Source organism: Pseudopipra pipra, chromosome 14 (genome assembly GCF_036250125.1).
Source record: "Pseudopipra pipra isolate bDixPip1 chromosome 14, bDixPip1.hap1, whole genome shotgun sequence".
NCBI lineage: Eukaryota > Metazoa > Chordata > Aves > Passeriformes > Pipridae > Pseudopipra > Pseudopipra pipra.
The window spans coordinates 15,027,213-15,049,712 of NC_087562.1; the positions used below are offsets into that span (position 1 = coordinate 15,027,213).

General features: G+C 39.0%; 1 protein-coding gene across 11 annotated transcripts in view; it reads left to right on the top strand.

The window, feature by feature from the left end:
* Positions 1 to 22,500, top strand: part of ZNF536 (zinc finger protein 536) — a 347,275-nt gene that overhangs the window by 78,430 nt on the left and 246,345 nt on the right. The gene's annotated exons all lie outside the window — the stretch shown is intronic.

Below are 22,500 nucleotides of genomic sequence, written 5' to 3' on the forward strand. Positions count from 1 at the left end.
TCCAGAGGAGCCATTGCAGGCTATTGGGCAAGTGATCTATGAATTAAAAGTTCTTTAACAGTTTTGAAGAGGCCATTAGGGTTTATTGTGTCAGTCACACCTGCCTTTTTAGTCTGTGGCCTTACTGTGTGCTCCTGCCACTGGTACGGGCCCTAGAAATGATGTTGCTCAGAAGAGGCATGGGGATGAGAAAAGGGCTAAACAGCAAAACAAAGTCACAAGGGCTGAGGCTGGATTTTGAAAATCTGAATTTTAAAACCATCCCAACTAAAGTTCATGAGAGTGTGGCTTCAGGGCTCTTGTTCAGCCTGTTAACAGCACAAATTTCATTAAATCCTCTCTCTAAGATTTAGCTTTTTACAAAGCTTGAGACTGCAAGCTGGGGTTGGATTGCAGCCCATCTGTAGTAGTCTGTGCATTGGGATTTGTAAAGCTGTGACTAGCAAAGCTCTAAATTCTGACCTTAAAACCAGCACCACTAAGCTGAGGAGAATGCACAGTCTCAGTTGATGTTAGGCATAAATTCTGCACTGGAACAATTTCTATGAATTTACTATTACGTTGCAGTGATCAGTGAGCTTCCTTTTGTATTTTACTATTAAACTTCTAAAGGAGTGAATGGTTGAGATGTAAAATGGTAAGTGACTAGTCTGAATGTTCCCACCCAGCAATGAGGCTGTGATAGCACTCACCATGGAAAGGAAAAATGGTATTAGGTTAGTTCTGTGTAAAGGATGGGTGTCCACTAATAAGTGTGGGTTGTCCAACCACTGGGAAGTGGGTACTTTTACTGGGATAAAGACAGATTGACAGACATGTAGTGGCTGCTCACACTGGAATTATATCATAAACTCATCCCTCTCATGAGAGTGTTTATGTGTGCCTAGAACAATGCTTCTCTGAAAATCTGGGCCCAGAAGCATGCAATATATCTTGTGATGTAAAGCTTTTGGCAAAATAAGACTTGATCACATACCTGCTCTTGTAAATAATACGATAGAAAGAGGCTGTATTAGTGTCCAGCAATTTTTGTGCTTTGTAGAGGGGAAGTTTTGAACTCTGAGACTGGTGAGAGCTGTGGATCAGCACTGGACTACTTGCATTGTGGGAGAGAGGCTGGGAAAACACCAGATGTTTATGCCCATGTGTGAAAGTACGACCCTTCTGACTTTGAGAGGTGGCAAAGCATCATGGAATGGTGTCTGTGAAGTTTCATGAGAATTCATTTTCCTTACTTTGTGAGAGTGGAGTACTGTGAGCTTCCTCAGTGGTTCAGATCAACAGTTGGCTCCAGAAACCCTTTTTTGTTGCAGTAAAATACATATTGTTCTTACATTTTAAAAAATTTAGCTTGTTTGAGAAGTTGCAGTATAACAGAGGCTCCAAACACATGATTAACAAAATGTGCTTTGCCTCTTTTTCTATCATATGTAACAATGTGGGATAATTTGGATAATTTCTTAAGTGACAGCAAATATATTTCATATATTTTGATTTTCTCAGCTAGGATGGTTTTTTTTTTTTTAGAGAAGCCACAATTTGTAGAACAATAGAGGAATCTGTTTGGGTGGGTTAGAATAGCCTTATTTAATATGAATTAAAAAAGTGTTCCAGGGAATCTGTAGGTAGCCCAGCTGTTGGTTCTGACTATTGATTGAACATCATTCTGCAGTCATATGGTCATATTCATGGCTTCCTGTGATAAACAGGTTAATGTGAATCATCTTTTAATATAAAATAGGAAAAAAAGGAGCACATTTTGCTCATGGGTTAACTCTGATTTGGTAGCTTTACTTATTTTAAAAAAAAGTCTATAAGTAAAGCACTTAGCTCTGAACTTTTTAAAAAAATTACCTTGTTCCTTACAGAAGTTCTCTTCACGTGAAGTTGCAGGTGCTGAACCTGTTTGAACATAAGCATAACCTTAAAATAAGATAAAAATGAAAATATCTGCTTCAAACGAGGATTCACACACCACACAAAGACTTGTTGAAATTTACATTTTTAAATCCTTGGGAGCAGTGCTTAGTAATATAAAATTCTCCAAGCACCTCACACAGGGTGACTGTCCTTGTAAGTCCAGGTAGTTTCATATGTACCCAGATTTAAGGCCTCTTTCTGCTCACATCCAGAGCTTCCAGGTTTTGAGTAATGGATCTTGGGGCCAAATGCAGGACTCAGGAGCTCAGCCAGATGCCTAATAGATATTGCAAGACTCTGCTCTGAGTGCTGTACTGGATGTAGGTAGAAGTACTTTGTTTAATCAGGACTGTGACACTCTAGGAAATTCTAGAATGATCATATATGTAATTCATTTTGTTTCTGTTCAGCATTTGTGAGTCCTGTATATTAGCCAATTGTGAAATATTTGAAAAACACATCATTGAAAGTAACATTTCACATTTGTATTTTCCCATAAGTATATTTGACTGTTTATGAAAGCCTTGGGACTGAAAGCTGTTGAGACAGAAATCTTATTCAGGAACCTAGAGCTGTAGTGCTCTCTGACTCATTTGATCCTCCCATATCTCCTTTGGGATTCAACCATTTTTAAAAGGAATTACAGATAGCAGTAGAAGAATAGCTTTGTCACTGGCTATTCATTCCATGGTGTTTCAACATAGGGCACAGATTAATGTAATTTATTGTGTTGATTTTTGTTTTCTGGACATCTGTTCAATACACCCAACTCCTCCTGTATAAGACTCCGAGGAGCCATCAGTTGGTAGCAGCTAGAAAACATTGGGCTAGATATTCACTGGTGACTTGGAGGTAAAACTCTTTATGCATTGGATCTCCAGTGCCCTGAGCTATCCAATTGTCTGTGTTAAATAACCCCAATGTGCCTTGTGTCAGATATTACTGATGTCACTATTGACATTGTGTCAAAAAATGTCATACCTAATGTCTGTCACTGAAGAATGGTGGCAGAGTCAAAATTTGACAAAAAACACTTAAGGACAGATAATGAAAGTACTGTGCATCTTTCTCATTCCCCTCAAAGGGAACTAAGTAAATTGTGAGTGTCTACTCAAATTTTCTTATGCAGCACACATTTCGTGTTGTATATTTCTAGCCCCAGAGATTTTAGATTTGAACTTCCTAAAGATATTGGTAAACAGGGGGAGTTATTCAAAGGAAGTTCAAAATGACACGAGTTAGCACAGCTGCAGTTGGTGGGGATCAGCACCCCCTGTTCATCCAAGGCAGGCAAAGGCTTCAAACAACAAGTTTGAGATGCCAGAGACACTGGGCCATGAGAAGCACAGTGGAGAAAACAAATTTGGTTGGTCTCACTACACTTCCCTGTATATTATTTTAAAATATTACTGCTTTTTAAAGTTTGAAACTCATGATCACCTATTACATGATATTTGTTAGTTTTGTGAATAAGTGTTATTTTTATTGTTCTAAACTGAAGTTTACTTTCCTTAAACTTTTCAACGTGGCTTCATGAGGCCTAGTCCCTCTGGGTATACTTATAGTATTCTATAATATAGTATCTTTAAGGGTAGGATCTCTCACCCATGTGGATGTAGCAAAAAAAAAAAATAAAAATTAGAAGGTTCTTCAAAGAGACACATTTTCAAGCTTTTTTTTCTTTTGGGAATTATGGGATAATTTAAAATATCCTGACACTGATTTGTAGATTTTTAATTTTTTTTTTTTCCTGAGGATTTGAGTATTTTGTTTTTCAGTAGTATCTCTGAGTCTCTCTGGCTCATGGAATCAAGGTCTGTATCCCTTCCCCTTCAGAGGCAGCATCAGAAAGTTCTGCTGCTCTCAGACTGGACTGTGGGCAGCAGCATCTGGCAAGAGTTTGGCTTTGAGCAGGCAACTTCAGTAATTTCAAAGTACTCCTGTTAAGTAGTAGCAGCAATAATAATAAAATTATAGTGGACTTTAAAGCAACGTTCTGCTGTGCTCCTGAGCAATTGCTTACAGTTTTGTCAAGTAGATCCCTCACATTGCCCTGAAAGCCTCTGGACTTGTGTGAAGGAATGTTGCTTTGTGCTGTCCAGGCAGTCTGTGTGATTTGTTAGAGCCACGAGGTCAAATCTTCTCAAGCAGTAAAGAAATGCTGAGAGACAGTGCTTGATGTATCCATCCGAAGGCTGACACGCTGTGAGCTGGTTCAGTTTTGTAAAGCTTTTCACAAAGTGAAGGAGTCCTGTGCAGACAGTAAACATCCTAATGTCTGGGTCAACACCCACAATCAATTACTGCTGAGCTGCTGTGCTTTGGTTACCTGCACTGTGCCCTACCTGCACTGGCTGCTGCTGTCTTGGAGGCAATGCTGAAAGCTAATGAAAATCCCAGTGCATTGGGATTGTGAATCACCCAGTGCTGGAGTCTCCTATGGCTTCTTAGATACATAACTATTTTTTTAAATTGCTGGGAATTTTGAATCCGTATTAATTTTATGCTTCTGAAACATCTTTGCCTAAAACACGATAACAAATAGAAAATATGATGCTCTCAGATAATGAAAAAAAAGCTGGGCTGTAGGAAGAATAAAATCTTCCAGTAGAGGTGCTCAGGAAGGTAACAAAAACATAGATGCAAAGCATTTGCCTAATTATCAGCATAAGTGAATGTAACAAACAAAGAATAAATCATTTGTTTGGCTTCATTATGTTAAATTAGTTTTAAAAAAATCTAGTCTTGGGCATTTTACCTCTGAAATATACAGTATTTGCAAGTTCAGTGCTGCCAACATTTCTCAAGTAAGTGAAATGGCTTAGGTGATATTTAAGATGATTTTGTGTATGATGAATGGCTCATTTACCATCCTGCATTTAAACTCAGAGCACATTGAAATGTGTGCTTGAAAGTCTGAATGAGTACATCTGGACTCACAGGCAGGTTGTCTTCAAAATAGCAAACAAGAATCTTCCAAAGTTTTTCTGGGAACTTTTTGTCCCTGAAAGACTTCTTCCCACTTACAGGCCTTCTTTGCTTTCAGTGTTCCTGTGTTCCTTTATCCCAAGAGAGATCCTCTGTTAGGGCTTTAAAAAATATGCCAATTTTGAGTTAATAAGACACAGAATCTTTTCCTGGCCTAGTCTTTACCTAGGCCTTGGAGCAGAGGAAAAAAAGGAAGAAGCTCAGCTTTACCTCTCTAGATCTTCTTTCCAACCTGAGTTGTGCAGTGGAACTGAGAGGGGAGAATTTTCTTTGCATCCCTTACAAATTCCAGGCATTAAACCGTTTTGTTTCATTGGCCAAAATTTTTCAAGCTGTTTCAATTAATAATCTATACTTTGAGAGAGATTCCTGAACTCTTTTCCTTTTGACATTCACTTGTGCTGATGAAGCTGTAGGTTAAATGCTTTCTCCAATTAAAAAAGGGAAAAGGACAGCAAAAGAGTGAACTCCAGTAGGAGTGGGTGAGTGAATGTGCTCTATGAGGATAAGCAAGCCCAATGCTCAGGATATTCACTTGTCATATGTGAAGCTAAATACCTGATCTACCTTATTCAGAGCCAGGAATGAATGTAAGCCTCTCCCATTCAAGGGGAATGTCCTTATTTCATCCCCCTGTAAGGTTCCTGTGGGTCCTTTGTTTTCCTTTTTCCTTTTTTTTTTTTTTTCCCCTGATCACTACTTTTATAAAATCCTGGTAATGCTGATTTGTTCTGTTCCTTGTAGGGTTTTCTGCCTCTGCCTGCCCTCTGTAGCAAAGGCATGAATTCTGAATTTGCAGTAATTCTAAAAACATTAATTCCCATAAAAATATTTAATATCTGGGCTTCATGTTTGATAAAACACTTAGCATGGTAAAGTAAGATGGTAAAGTTTGTTTATTATACAAATATAGTATGTTTCTATCCATTTACTTTAAAGTTCTCTTTCTGCTATTTAGCAGTTTGCTAATGAGAATACCTGTGTAACAGCAATACTTTAATGATATTTACTAATATAAATATTTGCTTTCTAGAAGCAATGTTACACAAAATTCCTGAACTGCAGTCTAAGCAACTGCTGGAATGTTTGAGGTAAGAAACCTGACCTTTGGGGAGGATCAACATCAGGAAAACAGAGTTTCCACTGTTTGTGACTTGTGTCCATAGTGAAGGGGCTTGGAATGGCAGGAAGGCGACCAACACACACTGTGTCACGGCTGAACCCCAATGGAAAGTTCTTGTCATTATAATGATATTGGTAACAGAAAGTATTTTGCATGAATTTCAGCATATCCTTGTACGCTCAAAACAGGCAGTTTGGCAAGGTCCTTCTGTAACAGATAAGGGAAAATAAATAGAAAGAGACCTTCATTTATAGTAAATATTAGGAGTTGCAAAACCTGCGTGGAAAAGAAGAATTTTGACCCAGCTTTGTTCTAACTGCTGATGGAGTTACATTAGCTGCAGCTTAGAGCAAAACAGAAAACGTCTTCTTTGAGGCATCATCCTTTCCACATAAATTCTGCTCCTTCTCCCTCAAACTATTTAGTTGCCAGCTATTATTGTCAAGTGTCTGCATTCAACATGCATCATAATGTGTCGTGTCCATGTGGCTGCAGTTGATGCTCAAGTGCCAGCCCTGCTCTGTAATCAGAGCAGCTCTGACTGGCTGTGCAGATGACAGACAGTGATAGACACGGGGAAGGGGGAAGTTTCACCAGTCACTCCTCAACTGGAGGGCTCGCCCAGGTTGTAGATGAATATACAGAAGCCCTCTAAAATAGTAAACCTCCCACAGGTTTATTCTTGGAAGTGCAGGAATTTGGTGTATTCAGGTGAATGTTGACATGAGACTAGGGCAGGAACAGTCTGGTAGTAAAATATTTTTCCAGGCAGGGCTTACCTTTGAGATCTAGAATGGAGATGCACTTAACTTATGATGCCACTTTTCTTATTCTAATTATTTTTCTTTTAAGGATTTCTTTGCAAGGGGTCTTATACTCTTTTTTTTTTTTTTTTTTAGTTTCCTTAGCAAAGTAGTCCTACTTAGCTTATTTATTTTTTTCAGCTTTAAAACATCAGCATTTTATAGATCTGAATTTCACAATGTGAGGATGATTGCTACGTACAATTTGCAAAATTGTGATTAACCAGCCCCTGTTTCGAGTCAGTTCTCCCTAATTCACAAAAGGCTTCCAAGAATAGTCTGCACAAAATTCAGTGTGCAAATTGTAGGGCAGATTTTTAGAGGGCAGTTTAAAGAATGAAGTCCTAAGGGTTTTATCTATATTTATATCTCTTGTTAAACCAAACTCTTATGTAAATGTTACAATCTGTAAATAACAAGCTGAGCCGCTTTCTTAAAGGAAAGATTGCATCCACATTTTTTGAGATTTGGCAAAATTATTAACTTGCACAATAGACTAATATACAAGTATATTTGGAAGCAACTAATGCTAGTCTGTGTCTTCATCTGTATTTTATGGATATTTAAAGGCTTAAGAATAGACAGACCTTTCGTTTTCCTGTAAAAATTGTCTCAAATTGAAAAACACTGCCCTTAGTGATGGCTTGAAAAAATGGAGATAGCTTTTGTATACTTTTACTTTTTATAGCCATTAATGTTGTAGTAAATCTTGTATTATTGTATACAGTCTAGATTATTCTTCATTCTTTTGCCTTTGGACAGGAAAGAAATTACTGGCTTCCATCAGTGTTATTGGCAATCCCCATATTCTGACATCTGTTCCTTTCTAAACATTTTACCAACCTTGATGAAATGTAGTTTAGTGTTAGAAGCTGACTTGAAGAAAAAATTGGATGATAAAAAAATAACATTGATTAAACACCAGAAGTAATTTACCAATGACTATCAATATTTTGATGGCCATTGCAGTTTATTGCAGAAAAGCTAGACACCTTATAGTAATTTTAATCATATATAAATCTTTGAATTAAGCTGAATAAATGAATTCTCATTTTTTAAACAGAAGGATGAGAGACTGATTTTACTCAATTTTAATCAAACTCTTTGAGCTGTACTCCTGAGAATGTTTGGGGCATATTTTACAGATGCCATGCAACACACATCTCCCAAAATTAAAAATCTCAATTAATATTTTCTAATACACAGTGGAGATGTCATTTGTGACTCTTCTCGTTCCATGGAACAACACTAGATCTAGATTTGCCCACATTAGAGCAGGTGCTGGGAGTCCTGCAGGGCATTTGAAGGGGCCTCAAACAACAAAGGTGGGTCTCTGGTAGACTACCAGCTTTAAATATACACTTTCCTTATTAACTGTGCATCACTAAGGTAAAGCAAAATAATGAAGGACAAGTGTGATTATTTTCATTCAAGTATCAAGTGTAGAGTAATTATGGTGTGTCCTTCCCCACCCCGTAGGGTTGGGGACTCTTCAAGCGTTGAGGGTTGGGGCAAAAACAGGAGTGAATGTTTCATTTCCAAAGACTGGAACAAGTTAATTACACAGTGAAGGAGTAGGTATGAATAATATCTTCTGGGGAAGGGAAGAATGTGGGAAATAAATTGAAAAGGGCTACTATAGAGTGTGTGTTCTGGTATTGTAAAAGGTAGATGCACAAAAGGATGAGAAGGTGTGATTAGATTTTTTTCAGAAGCACTTAACAACGGTGGAGCTGTTGGAGTAGTAATGTTTGGGAGCAGAGTTTGGGCAATGCTAATTTAGGAACCCCGTACCCTATGGATGGATCCTCCCTGAAAGGTTTTCAGTGAAGCTGTCATACTTCAAAAGGTGAGGAAGGCGTATTTCTCCAACACAGACCATTGAGGACAAAAGGAAATTGCAACTCTTGATGAATTCACTTAGTCGCACCAAGATTTTCAAAGGTGGAATTACTCCTCTAGCAATAGGATCTTATAGGGCTCCAAAGCTAGTTTTTGATTCCCTTACCTTTGAGAGTAACTTGAACTATGGAGGGTTCAAGGTAGTTGCTAGGCTGTTTGAAGTGGAGGGGATTTGAGAGATTTGTTTTCTTCTTTTGACAGAAAATATTAATTTGAAGGAAAATTTTCCTAGCAGACCTCCTTTAGAAACTTCACATTTAATATGAAAACAGTTTTCCTTTAATTTCCTAAAAGTCATGTATGGCAGGAGAAACTGAGTGGTCTAGGTTAAAGTGGTGTGTAAACTGACAATTTTTGGATTTGAGTGCTCTGTGTTAATCATAAAAAAATTTCACACATTTCAGCCAGAGACCTCTCAGCACGTTTTATAAATTCATTCAAAGATGAATGAATTCTCAGTTCCTTGCTGAGGATATTTAGAAGAGAAAGTAAACATTATAGGCAAAATGTCACTTTTGGGAAGGGCATTGTTTTTCTTAAAACTGATTTTTTTTTTTTCTTTCTGAAAACATATTAGATTCAACTGTGCTTATATGTACCTACCAGGAGTGGAGTCTGGTGGTCAGGAGGCTGTCCTGGGAAATGGGACGACCCAAGTTCAGATGAATGAATGCCACTCCTGAGCAACTCAGAGTTAATATACAAAAACAAGCTGAAAACAAATTTCTGAATCAGACAAATGAACAGGACTTGGTTTTCCTCTCCTGTAGTGTGTTCCTGTAACTACCAGGAGACAGAGATCTTGACTCTGTCTTCTTCCGACAAACTAAGGTCAGCAGCTTTTTTTTCTCCCCCCCTCAAGAAAAAGGCAGAAATTAGAGAGAGATGAAAGAAATTTGGCATTGTGTGGTCACATTTAGTATCTCTTGTTCAAGGGTGGGGAAACAGAGAGGAAGACTCAGTCGTTTGCCCCAGTGTCCCACCGCTCAAGCAGCAGGAGTCTGAGGCAGGGCCCCGGAGCGCCGCCTGACCGGGGCCGTGTTAAGGCAGTGGGTGTCTGCCCTCCCTGTCAGACCCCGAATGCCTGATGGCCTTGCCTTACCCTCCCACAGCCTCCCGTTAACATATGGTTTCAAAGCTGTTGACGTTCACCTGCTCAGATATCTGTACAAACTACTAGTAGGAACTACATAAATATCTAACAGATGCAGGCGTTCACCCTGGGATTAATGCATTCTGGACTCGGACCCGTCAGCATCACACCCCTTCACAAAGGCATTTTATTTTTTCACTTGCTCATGTGGTGTACACCTGTGACATGCTGGCAATGCACTTGCTTGCAGTGAGAGAGCCCCTCAGGTTCAAAGCTATCCTTATATCTTTGTTCCTTTATGCGTGAACCTTTTGAGGTTTTCTCTTAGTGTTCAAAAGGCTGGAGCGTGGCATTACATCTTTAAAACCTCTTCTGACCCTTTTTTGAATATGCTGAATATAAAAGCAGAAACAAAGCAAGGAGAACTAGATAAATAGATGCAGGGAGACATCATAAGGGGGGGAAAAAAAAAAAGCTCCTGAGCCTGCCAATATTACTTCATGCTTTTTATTGCAAACCTGTAAACTAACAATAGCCCACCACCTCACGCAGCTGGGTGTGCGAATTGGAGGTGTGCTGAATGATGTGTGGGCTTTCCAAATGTAGCACAATAACAGGAACACCTGTGCTAAAACACTTTGCATTGATTTTATTTTTTTTTTTTACAATATTCACAGTCCTTCCCTTTTAAAAGTCTGTGTAGGGGAAAAAAAAAAGCTTTAGTTTCAGTTTTGGGACTTATCTCCTGAGGTTCGATGGAGCTGTTAGAAGATCATGTGGATTGACATGTACCAACCAAATGTAGGATTGGGTCTTAAAACAGAGGAGAGCTTGTTCATCTTGTGGACCCAGCTTTGCTAATGTACATTGGCTTTGGCTAACAGGCTCCTTGCCTGTTAGTTTCCTAAACCAAACAGTCCTGGTTTCCTTGATTGTTTGATGGGGTTTGTTTGTTTGTTTGTTTTGTAACTGAGCAGCTGATGTTTCAACAGCCATTTACAGCAACAGAATGGTTAAGAAAAATATTTATAGTCTGGAAATGTATATCTTATGACACATCACTGATTTAAAATTATTAATATTCAATAATTCATGGTTGTTTAATGAAATGACAAATCAAATCAGAAAAAGTAGAAGTGAGAAATTTCTGTAACTTAATTCTCATCACTGCAGAACCACACAGTTACTATCACTGCTATTATTATTTGGAATCATAGATTAAGTTTAGTGTTATGGTTAATGTTAAATTTCAAGGATAAAAGCAAGATGCTTTTCACTGCCCAGAATTTACAGTAACATTCTGGGCTGTGAATCTGAGAACTAGAAAGATGGGCATCACAGGTAAAAAAAGTCTAAGCATACCTTTTTGGTCACTTTGTCAGCCGTGTAAATGGGTCCAAGGGTTGCTCAAAGGGCTAGTTAACCTTTTCTCCTTTAACAACAGCTGAATTTGAGGTTCTCTTTCACCTAAGTACCTACCAATTTATGTCCATAATTTCTATTAATTCTGAGTCATTCTTTCTTACACTGTTGTTACTTGAAATGGAAAATATTGGTTACAGTCCAAGAGAAAAATTTATAGCCTGTCATTGTAGCCTTGTGCTATTTCAATATAATAATACAAATGCATTCCCTCTTCGTGATAAGTGTATTTTTCCTTTTACTTTCTCATGCAATGTTGAGACCCTTTCCAGACTTACTTTGTCTCTGTGATCCCAGAGATTATAAATGCTCAAGGAGCCTTTAAAGATATTTGTTACCCTTTACAGCAAGAGAAGCAGACTCTCTTGTTCTCTGTCATGCTCAGGCTGAGTTTGCAGGAGGCAATTTTCATCTTGTATAGCTAGAAGTTTGGGCTTGTGGTACTATTCTGTTAGGTCACCTTATAACCTTGTGGATATTTTCCTGCATGTTCTATGGGAAATAGAGCATCCTCCAGTTTTAAGGAAGGTAGAAAAAGTTGTCCAGGCCCAATCTAGCTCCTGTTGATGTGTGTGGTGAGAAGGAGATGGAGCTTAGGAAGGCAGAAGTGCTGCATGTTTTCGAAGTGAGAAGGAGACCCACTGGACAAAATTTTCTTCCCAGTAATCAAGGGAAGATGGGAGTCTCGCAGCAGTAATGTGGACTCCTCTAATTACCACTTGCAAGTTATTAGCATCTGGAGCCCTTTTTCCCTTTCCTATCTAGCAATTACAGAGTGGGATAGATTAACGTGTTGCTAAAGCTGTATAGTGGACTAAGTTTCTCTCTGTCTGCATTTGGTTGGTTGCTGAAATTGGTACTTTTAGCTGAAGTCCAGGATTTTTACCTGCCCTTGAATCCCAGGCTGTTCTCTTTATAGACAGTGTATATTCAAATACCACACAAATTATTTATTTACTTCTCTTCTCCCTACCCCCACCAAAGAAAAAGAAACACATCTTAAAAAGCCAAAGAAAACCAGTCAGACACATGTTTTGCACATGAAGAATCACGTCTATAGTGAAATGGGATCCATATGTGTGTTTTGGATGTGAGCATCAATGCTCAGTTTAGCTTTGCCCACATGCCAGGGCGTGTGCGCTGCTGCCGAAAGCTCAGATTTTTCTTGCTAAATCACTCACAAAATTTGAACTTGAGGTTGCATTAATGTCATAAGTTCATAGTTTTCTGTTGTTTCTTTCCCCATGTATAGTGTCCTTTGTTTACAACTCAAATCCTCTCAAGATTAAACTTTAAAAAAGACTCTGTGATTTAATGGACTTAGGATCAGATTCTAACCTCCAGCGTGAAACAAGCCTGACTGTAGCACTCAATAGCAGCAGAGGATTGTTTGCAGTTGTGAAGCAATGACCGCCAAACATTATTCAGAAAAAAAGATGCTGGGACTAATTTTTGCATGGATGAAATATTCAGATGAATGTTAAAAAACTGCGTAACAATAGACGGTGACATACACAAAGGGTAAAAGAGAAATTACTACCATTCCAACATAGCACTGCACTATTTTTTTTTCCTTCCCCCTCAACCATAAATATCTTAGCTTCAAGTTAGCATTTCTTTAAATGAAGCTTTTTTTTTTCTATCTTGTGCATATGTCCTGCAGAAGGATCTGGACAGATGAAAAATTGTCCTGCATGGATCTGTTTGCAGTTTTTAAATTTATAAAGATAATTGTCTTTTCAGTTCATCTTCCAAGTTTTGGACTTGTTTATGCATATGCATTAATTTTGTTCCTTCCTTTCACTTTCCCCCAAATAAGAACTATCTTGTAAGTTTAGGACCAGATCCTTGCTGTTGCTCAGGTACTTTCTACTCCTCTGGTGGTGGAAAGTATCTGTGACTTCACTGGCCTCCAGATGATTTGAAACACCTTCTCTAAGAAAATCCTGAGCTAGTGGTGGCAGTAGCAACAGTGTCACATCCCCTTTTCCTCTTTGAGGATGTACTTGGAGCAGGGAGGACAGTCTGTGACTATCAGATTAGTGCCTGGTTGAATACAGGTAAAACAGGATGAATTGACTAGGGAGCAGTTCTGGAGGTTGTTCTGCTGTACACCAGGTTGTTAGCTGGGTAATCAGAAGATTGTTTTGGAGACCAGGGATATTCTGCTATCACATCTCAGTTATTTTCAGGGAATAGGAAATGAGGTTCAGAATTGAAATACAGAAAGATCCTTCCTGTTTCTGCACAGAATTTAGCTGTTTTGGGGATACTAGAGCTGTGTAATATAAATAAAGCAAATGTGAAAGTAAGTAATGCTTCAAGCAAAAGGGGGATGAGGATGGGAGAGGTGCCTTTGTGGCATTTATTTTCTTGACTCTCCATTCTTGTCATCATGATCTTGGATCCTGAAAGATATAGCAATCTGCTTGCTACTAGCACTTCATTATATAGTAACTCTTGAACCTTCCTACTGGGGTTAGGTGATCAATTATTTTGTAAAGAAAACAGGGTGTTTTTTCAAAAGCTGTGTTTTATTTTCATTTATAATTATCTCCACATCAGTCTTCAATTTTGAATCTTGAATTGGCCACATATGCACACTGACTTGCATGTAAAAGATCTGACAGCAGTCACATGATGTTTCCATACAATAATTATTCTCTTTATCATGCTCAGAATCCTTGGAAGATCTCAAAAACCTACAAAAAAGCTGGTTTGAGGTTATCTATTGGACTCAGAATTCCGCTCAGGTTTTTATGTCATCGATAAATCTATTTTTTTTTTAAAAGGAAAGGATGTGCCTTTAACTTCTTATTGTCTCATCTTTGTATTAGAGAGCAGTTTCTTAAAACAGTAGACCCATAAAAGGAATGCCATCAGCTGGAAATCTGGTCCATGAGAATTTTTTGTGAGTAGTTCTTGCATCTTCTCCTAAATGTTGTTAAATTTTGTGGTTTAACAGCTATATCTCAAATTCTTAAATGGAATGTATATTTCACTGATCTGTGTCATAAGAAAACCATATAAAGATAAGAGGGTTTTGATTTTTCAGAGGGGAAATGGTTAAGCTGATTTTACCAAGGTGCTATTGTTTGCTGAAAGTAAATGTATAAAATAGATAGAAACAGCCTCACTTCCTATCAGGTGACCTGAGAATCTTATCTCTAAAAATATTATTTAAGAAACGTAGACAGATTTTTCATCTCTGTGTTATCTTTTCAAATCTCGACATGGCTCCATAAGAAATCCATACTTCTTATACACCTTAGGTAATAATCTTTACAGTAGCCATAGATCCCAGAGAGTTTCATGGGACTGGGAAGTATGTCAGGACTATAATTGTAAAAAGTACCTGAAAATAAGGCTAAAAGAGATCAATTCAGGCTACTTTTCACTTGGCCAAAATAAATAAGAAAATATTATGGCTGCCCAACAGCCCGAGAGCCTCAGGTGGGAGGTCCTTTCATTCTGATGAGGCTGTGCCTTCTTGCACGGATAAATTCACGTACGTTGCTTTAGAAATGTAAAAAAACAGCGCTTGCATGAACACACACATGAAACCTGGGTTTCATATTTTCGTGGAGGTGGTAACTGCCATATTGTGAAGCAACAGGACCTCTGTGCTGGTTCACAGAACCCCGTTGGCTGTGCCATGCAGCCCCGGTGTCGCGCAGGCGAACCGGAGCCCCGCGCGCCGTCGGAGGACGAGATCAGCAAATCAGTGGCTAATAAAGACAGGCAGCAACAGCAGCAGCAGTGTTGGCCTTCCCCACAGCAGGGTACCACAGATGTTTCAGATAACAAAGTGAGCTTCGCTGACAGAACATGTGTGTAATATATAAAATAATGGGAACCGAAGGGGAGGGGGGCAAGACCACTCCAATCCACCCATGTAAAAATGTTTTTTATTTATAAGTGAGCAGCTGAATACAAATGTTGTCTGCTTCCATAGAAGTAAAAAATAGCAGGCTGATGTGGATGAGAGACTTCACATGGTTTCTAGTAAAATACTCTGTGCACTGAAATCTTTTTCTTGTCCCCGGGGTGGGTCCAGATCTACAGCTGGGGTAAATCCATGCAATTTTATTTTCTAGCAATTATACTTTTTTGCCTCCTCTGAAGATCTGTCTGTGCTGTGGCTGGGGGCGATCATGGCCAAAGTTTCCTGTGTAAACACTGTGAAATACTGGACAGTTTTTGGACAGTAGTGGTTTTATGAACAGTTGCTACACTGAGGAGTTTTTGCAGGGTGAACCTGGAGAAACAGGAATATGCAGTGATGATCCGCAACTACCTGGGTAAAAGACCCATGAGCAGTTCTCAAGTAAGATAATTAGCTCTGAACTGGAGGAATTACAGCAGAAATCCCTGTTTTTGTGATATAATAGGCTTACCCTCAACTGTTCAAGTGTCCCAAAGTAATAAGATCAACCTCATAGTTGAGGAATCCTTGGGTGAAGGAGACTTGTGCAGTCCTTTCCTGCACTGGTCCCAAGGGCATGAACACAGAGCATGAATAGGGCACCCTAGAAATTGCAGGGTCACCCAGTGCCACTGGTATCTGGTGAATGGTACCACAGTGTAAATTGACTGTGTGTGGCCAGCTGAATACAGGTTTGCAAACAGGACAGGAAGATAATCTGGAATTCCTGGTCATCCCACTCGATGTGCCTTCTCCGTGCCTGTGCTGCATGGCCATGAGCAAGAGCAGCCCAGGAGTGTGCAACTTGTTATCCTGCTTTTGAAGAATAACAGACAATGGCATTCAGCATGGTGGAACAGGAAGCTCCTATCAGAGGCTAATAAATGTTTCCTTGTAAAATGGGGAGATGCTTATGTGAGTCCAGATATAAAGTGAAAGTAAGACAGCCCTCAGAGGAATTACTGAGGTAATAAATGTACTTACTAGGGCAGTGTGTGCCAGAGCAAGACAGAAATGGGCTAAGACCAGAAGAAAATTAGAACCTCAAGTGCAAGCTGAAGTTCAGTGGTCAGATGAAATTCAACCCTTTCCTCTGAGAAAAGAGTATCTGCTGGTGACTGACTGACTTGATTATCTGGGATTGGCGTGGCCAATGAGAAGAACAACAGTGTAGGATTTCTGCCATGTGTCCTGCTTTAAGCAGTAAGACATGAACATAGGATATGGTAACCAGACGGAGGATTTGGCTCTCGACATACACATTCTTTATGTACAGATTGTGCTGTTGCAACTACACCATTGCAGTGGGTCAGGGTCTGTTTGGGTGTCAGATTATTGCAGCAGGCAGCTCAGCATCACAGGGTGGCTAAAATCCCTTGAGACTGGCTGTGGGATATGTGGTTTGGCCCAGCACGATGCTCCTCCACGTGCACTTGTGTGTTTAATCTCATTCAGAATAATCTAAACTGTGAGAGGTGAGGGCATGAAATCATTCACAGTGAAACCAACATGAAATCAGAGATGAATGATCTACCGTAGATGTCTCTGAGGCTGAAATGTAACTACAGGCCAGGTAAATTGCTCTGAAAATCTTGTGGCTATATATGTGTTGCGGTCACTTTATCAAGGTTTATATTTTCAGTGGTTCAGTAAAGCAAGGTATGTAAAAGCAGGAGTTCCATACTGTATTCTTTAACTGAAGAAAGTGAAATAAATCCTGATTTTTAAAAAAAATTAAAATATTTTTTCCCTTCTGAGCAGCATCTTATAATTGAGATCCACCTTGAACATGCCAAGGTCAGAATTCAAGACACAGAATATGCTCATGAAGCTGCCCAACAAGATACCTTTATTCAGCCAAATTGGAAAACTTGTGTGTAACTCAAAAGATCAGAATAGAGTCCTTATTGAGCAAGGTTAGGAGGGATAAAAACAATCGGCTTATATAGAGTATTTTTACTTCATAGGAATGTGGTTCTGATTGCTGAAAATGTATCCTTTGCATGAAGTACAAGCATAATCCTATGCCTACTTTGCCCTTTGAGTAAAAGTATGCTTAATAGCAATTTCAGGGGGAAAAAAAAATCTATTTAAAGCCTGTTGAGCAGAATATCCACTTATAGTGGGAAGCTATAAGTGAATAATGTTAATGGAGTTCTGTTTTGTAAAACGCATAGGACAACTAATAGAATCAAGCTCCTATAACAGTGAATGATTGAATTACATTTAAGAGAGTACCTAATTTATGACCTTTAAAGATAGTTTTAGAGCTGTCTGTTTTTGTAAATCCTAGACCACCTTCATACAGAAGTTTTTAGGAATCTCATCTCTCACTTTATATTATGGTCAGAGGACCTTTTGTGATATTGTACGTCAGTAGTTCCATTAAAACATTTAAGTAGGTTAATTACTGAAAGGAAAAAAAAATGCTTTCTAAAGAAAATTATTTATGTCTATTTATTAGTGTGGGAGAAGTTCCTAATCTGGGAGTAAATTTTGAACAATAGTGATGAACAATGACCAGACCTAGGACCTCCTCAGGAAAAGGAATTAAACTCTATAAATGTAAATACTAATTATTGAGTGTTTTTTTCCTAAAAACAGTAGTTCTTTAAAAAGGAGAAGTTTGTGCATAACTTCCACCAATCACTGGCATATTATGTACAGGAACATGAAGTTTTATACTCCTATCATTTTTTTCTTCCCATTTATTTTTACACTATGTGTTTGTTTTATTGCTGTGAAACTCTGATTCAGTGTTATCTTGTGCAAAGGAAACCCTCAGTTTTAGTGCACACTTCATTAAAACTGTCTGTACTTTTATCAGTTTTAAAGAGGTTGCTCCTGCAGAGTTTTGCTGCTGGTTTTGCTTCGCACTGTTTGGGAAAGTAAAGTGAATTTGAGAGCCCTTCCATGTAGCAATGGGTTTTATATAGATATTCCATGTAGGAATACCCTTCTATAACTTTTAAATCATTCCTTAAAACATTCTACGACTTTGTTAGCTTTTGTGCTGGAGGGTTATGCCTGCTGTGGTGTCATTCATTGCTCATCCTAAAGGAAGGCAGAGAACAAAGGTGGAATAAGCTGGTAATCTTCTGGATCAGCCAGACGTTATTCAGTAGTATATGGGAATTTAAGGCACTGATCCTTAAGGGCAAGAGGTGCAGGAGAGGGGCTGTGAGGCTGCCAGAAGCAGTCACTTCCTTGTAGCATCCCGGTTGCACAGCGCTGGTGCGTCATGCTGCCTTAAATGTGGCTTTTGCCTGCTGGGTGCAGTGGAGCTCTCCATGGAGCATCGCGTTTCCAGAGAGCTACAAATGGAATGGGCTAGTTTAAAGGGAGTAATAAGTTGGTTTGTTGGGTTTTTTTTAAGATCAATTTAGCAGGAAAGACCCCAGCACTCTATAGGTCTTGCCTGTTCACTACGAAAGTCTGTGCTGCAACTCTGAGTTCCTGTTGAGGTAACCTCACAATCCTTGCCAAAAGGGCTGGACTACATGTGTATGGCTAAGGAACAGACTAGAAAAGGCTGTGAGATTTCTGTCATTGATCATAGTTACAGTTCTGTACTTTATAACATAAAGTAAAAAATTATTGTTTTGCAGAGAAGCTCCATTATAGGTCAGCCCTTTTCTTAACCAGCCACTTGAGAGTGGCCCCACTTGACTCCCAACACAATTTACTCTGACCATTAGTTAAGGGCTGTTTCTGCTCTGTCTGTGGTGTTCCCAGCTCCATATGGTGGTAGCTTAAGGCTGATCTAAGAGTAAACAAGAAGTACAGGGTTTTGGTCACACAAAGGTACGGGGCTCAGTCTGTAAAATTAAAGAAGAGATTAAGTGCAGGAAAGTACTCTGTCTTGATTGTACACCAGATATGCCAGGAATCAGAGATTAGGTCTCACCTCTTTTTGTTGTTCTTTTTGGTTCATTATCATACCTTTTCCAAAGTAAAACTCTTTTTTGGCGAATTTTTTGCTACTTTATTGCTGCTTTTCTGAAAATGAAATTCCTGCACTGTACTGTATGTTCAGTATTCGCAACAAGGCGAGATTCTGGCTTTGCCCCAAACCACTTACAATCTTGATACTTTTACAGTGAACATCTCTGGAGCAGTGAGGAAGATTTTTGGAGGATAAGAGGGAATGTCAAGCTAAAGCACCGTAAATAGTTTATAGTCCTCAGATACTTGTCCTGTGACAGTTTCCAGTGCTTCCAGTTTCTTCTTACCACCCCTATTTTCAGCTATCAGTTATAGAATCATGACTTAATATTGCTAATTGCATAGTAAACAGAATAATATTGTTTGCCCCAAGACAGATTACCATTTCTCATTACAGAATTCACAGAGACCACAAATCATTGATACCATCTCCACCAGTTATAATAAAGTTTATCTTCAATCTGATAAAAAGCATGTACTGAATAATAACTGTTGCTCTTATTGTAAGTGGTTTAAAAACATGCTTTTTAAAAAGCTGGGTAGCTCATTGGAGTTGCAATTCTGCATTTGCCCCAGCCAAGAGAGGTGAGAGTTGGGGACAGAAATGGTCAGATTTCCAAACATGACTCTGTGGGTGCAGTGTGTATGGTGGCACTTGACAACTGATGAACCTCTTGCTGTTATCACAGTCAACTAACACAGTCAGTCCCACTTTTCCTGCATTTATCTGTATTTGTACTTGAACCCACTGTTCAGTGTGTTTCAGATTTGCTTCTTTAGCTTATTCATAGGGAATTAAAGTGCACTAGGTGTTGTAAGAAGGTTTATCTCCTCATTTCAAACTGTAGTGATCCTTGGTGGTGTGAAGGTTTCTGCCTCAGTCCCCAAGATGAGTACTTGCACCTGCAGCAGTGCAAGGACAGACACTAAGTCCTGACTGAAAACTGCCTGAGAAAACAGATTCATTTTACTTATCTCCCACCACTACTTATGCACACTCACAGATGAAGAAGAAGTAATTTAGGATGACACAAACCACCAAAATCCATAAAGGGAATACCATGGCAGAAGTATGGATACTGTAATGCTTTTCAGCTATTTTACAAAGGTGGAAATCTTCCAGTAGTGCTTTTTCAGTCTGCCCTGGTGAATTTAGATACTCCTTGGGGAGGTTGATTTTTTAACCCTAAAAGTTTTTATGTCATTTATGCTAGGATGGAAGCATTTGCATCATTGTGTGTCAATAAGAACAAGATTGGCCCAAATGTTAGCTGTTGCAGCTGAATTGTTCATTTTGCTACCTGTTTTTATTGAGATTAGCCTCAGCCAGGAAGTTCATCTCTAAAACACAAACTTTCTCACAGCCTAGCTCTGCTTCTGACTCAGGAAAGGGCTAGTTTGGTAAGAAGTCTTAAAATTTGGAGCCAGTTTTAAAGTTTGGGGACTTCATAAGGCAACTGAAAATACTGTGCAAGTCTATCAGGATTTGGATCGGGGTGTATGAAGTTGTGATTGAATCAGGTTCTAGTGTAATTCTGTGGGGAAGCAGGGATTCAGAAGGATTCTTTCAAAGTTGAACCCCAAACTCATTAAAATATTACAATAAAGTAATTAATGCCCATGGCCACTAGACACTCTTAAAATGTAAATTTCACAGCTGTAAGAAATTAGATTTGTTTAAAAATAACAGAAGGCTCAAGTACAAATTGTGGAGTAAAAGCCTATAAAATTTCAAACTTGGTTCTAAGGCACAGGTTTTGTGTGGTTGTTGTTGGTTTTTTTTGGTGTTTTTTTTTTTTTTTTTTTTTTTTTGTTTTTGTTTTTGTTTTTTTTTTTTTTTAACCAGCTCATTTACTTCAGACTGGCGTTCAGAAACTGTTTGCCTTTTGCCTCTGAAGTTGTAGTTAGGTATCAGTGCAGAACTGACTAGTTGGGAGGTTTTCTTATCAGAAGGTTGGACTTGGAGAACAAGGCAAATTTTGCAAGGAATCTGTGCCTCCTCTGAACCCCCTCTGGTGTTCAGGAGGTGCTGGGCTTGCAGCTACATGCACAGAGTCGTGAAGTTCCCTGAATGCCCGTGTGAGTTGTTTGCATGGCTGGGAGGACAGGTAGTTCTCAGCTGACACACAATATTGACAGTTGTTGGGAGCACCACTTTTTCACTGTACGTGTGTTTTGGCTGGCACAAGCATAACCTACCTCTGGGAACTACTCAAATGGGTCAATGCCCTCGAATCAGTCGGTGCCACAGAGGCCAAGAAAATTAAAGTTGCTTCAGACGCAATGGAGCAAGGGATGTGACATGTAACTTTTCAGTGCAGAGGCCTAATTCCAGATTCTCCAGCATGTTCTCACCCATTGGCGTTTACAAACACGGGCCTGACTATAATGCAAGAAAAGAGTTTGACTAACAAACGTTCATCAGTGTATTTCAGCCCGTTAACATTTGAAACAACGCTGAAATACAGGGCTCCACCATGGCTTCTTGGCACACCAGCTCCAGCAGAGTACTGAAACGGGTGAAGGAAGGAATTCCAGTCAGAATATGTTCCAGATGAATCCTGTTGGAGATCCATTTCTAAATGTATGCTACGTGCCTAACTATTAGAAAGTTCAGATTATGACCCCTCTAATGTTATTTTAATGCTAGTTTTTAAAATGTAATTATAAATCAAATTGCATTTGAGATCTGAAGCTGACAGTAGTGAGCTGGAACACTCTAAGAGCTGCTTTAAAAATAACCCCTCTCAAACTTTATTACTGGTTTCAGAAAGAGAAGTACAAGTGGACTGGCCAGATTCATCCACACTGTTCCCATCAGCAGACAGGACAACTTGCTAAGTGTCAGCTTCTGGTTTACAGAGACACAACATGGGACTTTTATCTTTACTTGGAAATTGCATTTCTGAGTTTCTTTCCTGGAGTTTAAGCAGAAGATACAAGCTCATTTAAATTGTTTTTCCGCCTTTCTTTTCTCATCCTTTAACATAATGAGTTTCTCTGAAGATTAGGATTTCTAAAACTTGTACAGTAGGCAAAAAGTTGGGGAAAGCAGGCCATTATTTGGCAAGTACAAAATTCTGGGGCAATGCAAGCAATCATAAAGAAGAAATGCACTTAGCGACTGTTGTGTTGGTCAGTGGTATCTGTATATACATAGTTGGAAAAAAGGACTGGAAAAGATACCAGAAGGACACAGCTGAGAGGATGGAAGCATTCAGTGGGGTTGAAATGTTCTGTTCAAATAATGGCTGTAATGATTTTGGTAACTTCATGGTTTTTTTTCTCCCCCCTTTTTATTTCCCTTAATAAATGTAAATGTTTGCATTAGATACTCCTGTAACTTTCCTAAAAATTAACTAATCCAGAAAGTGCATTA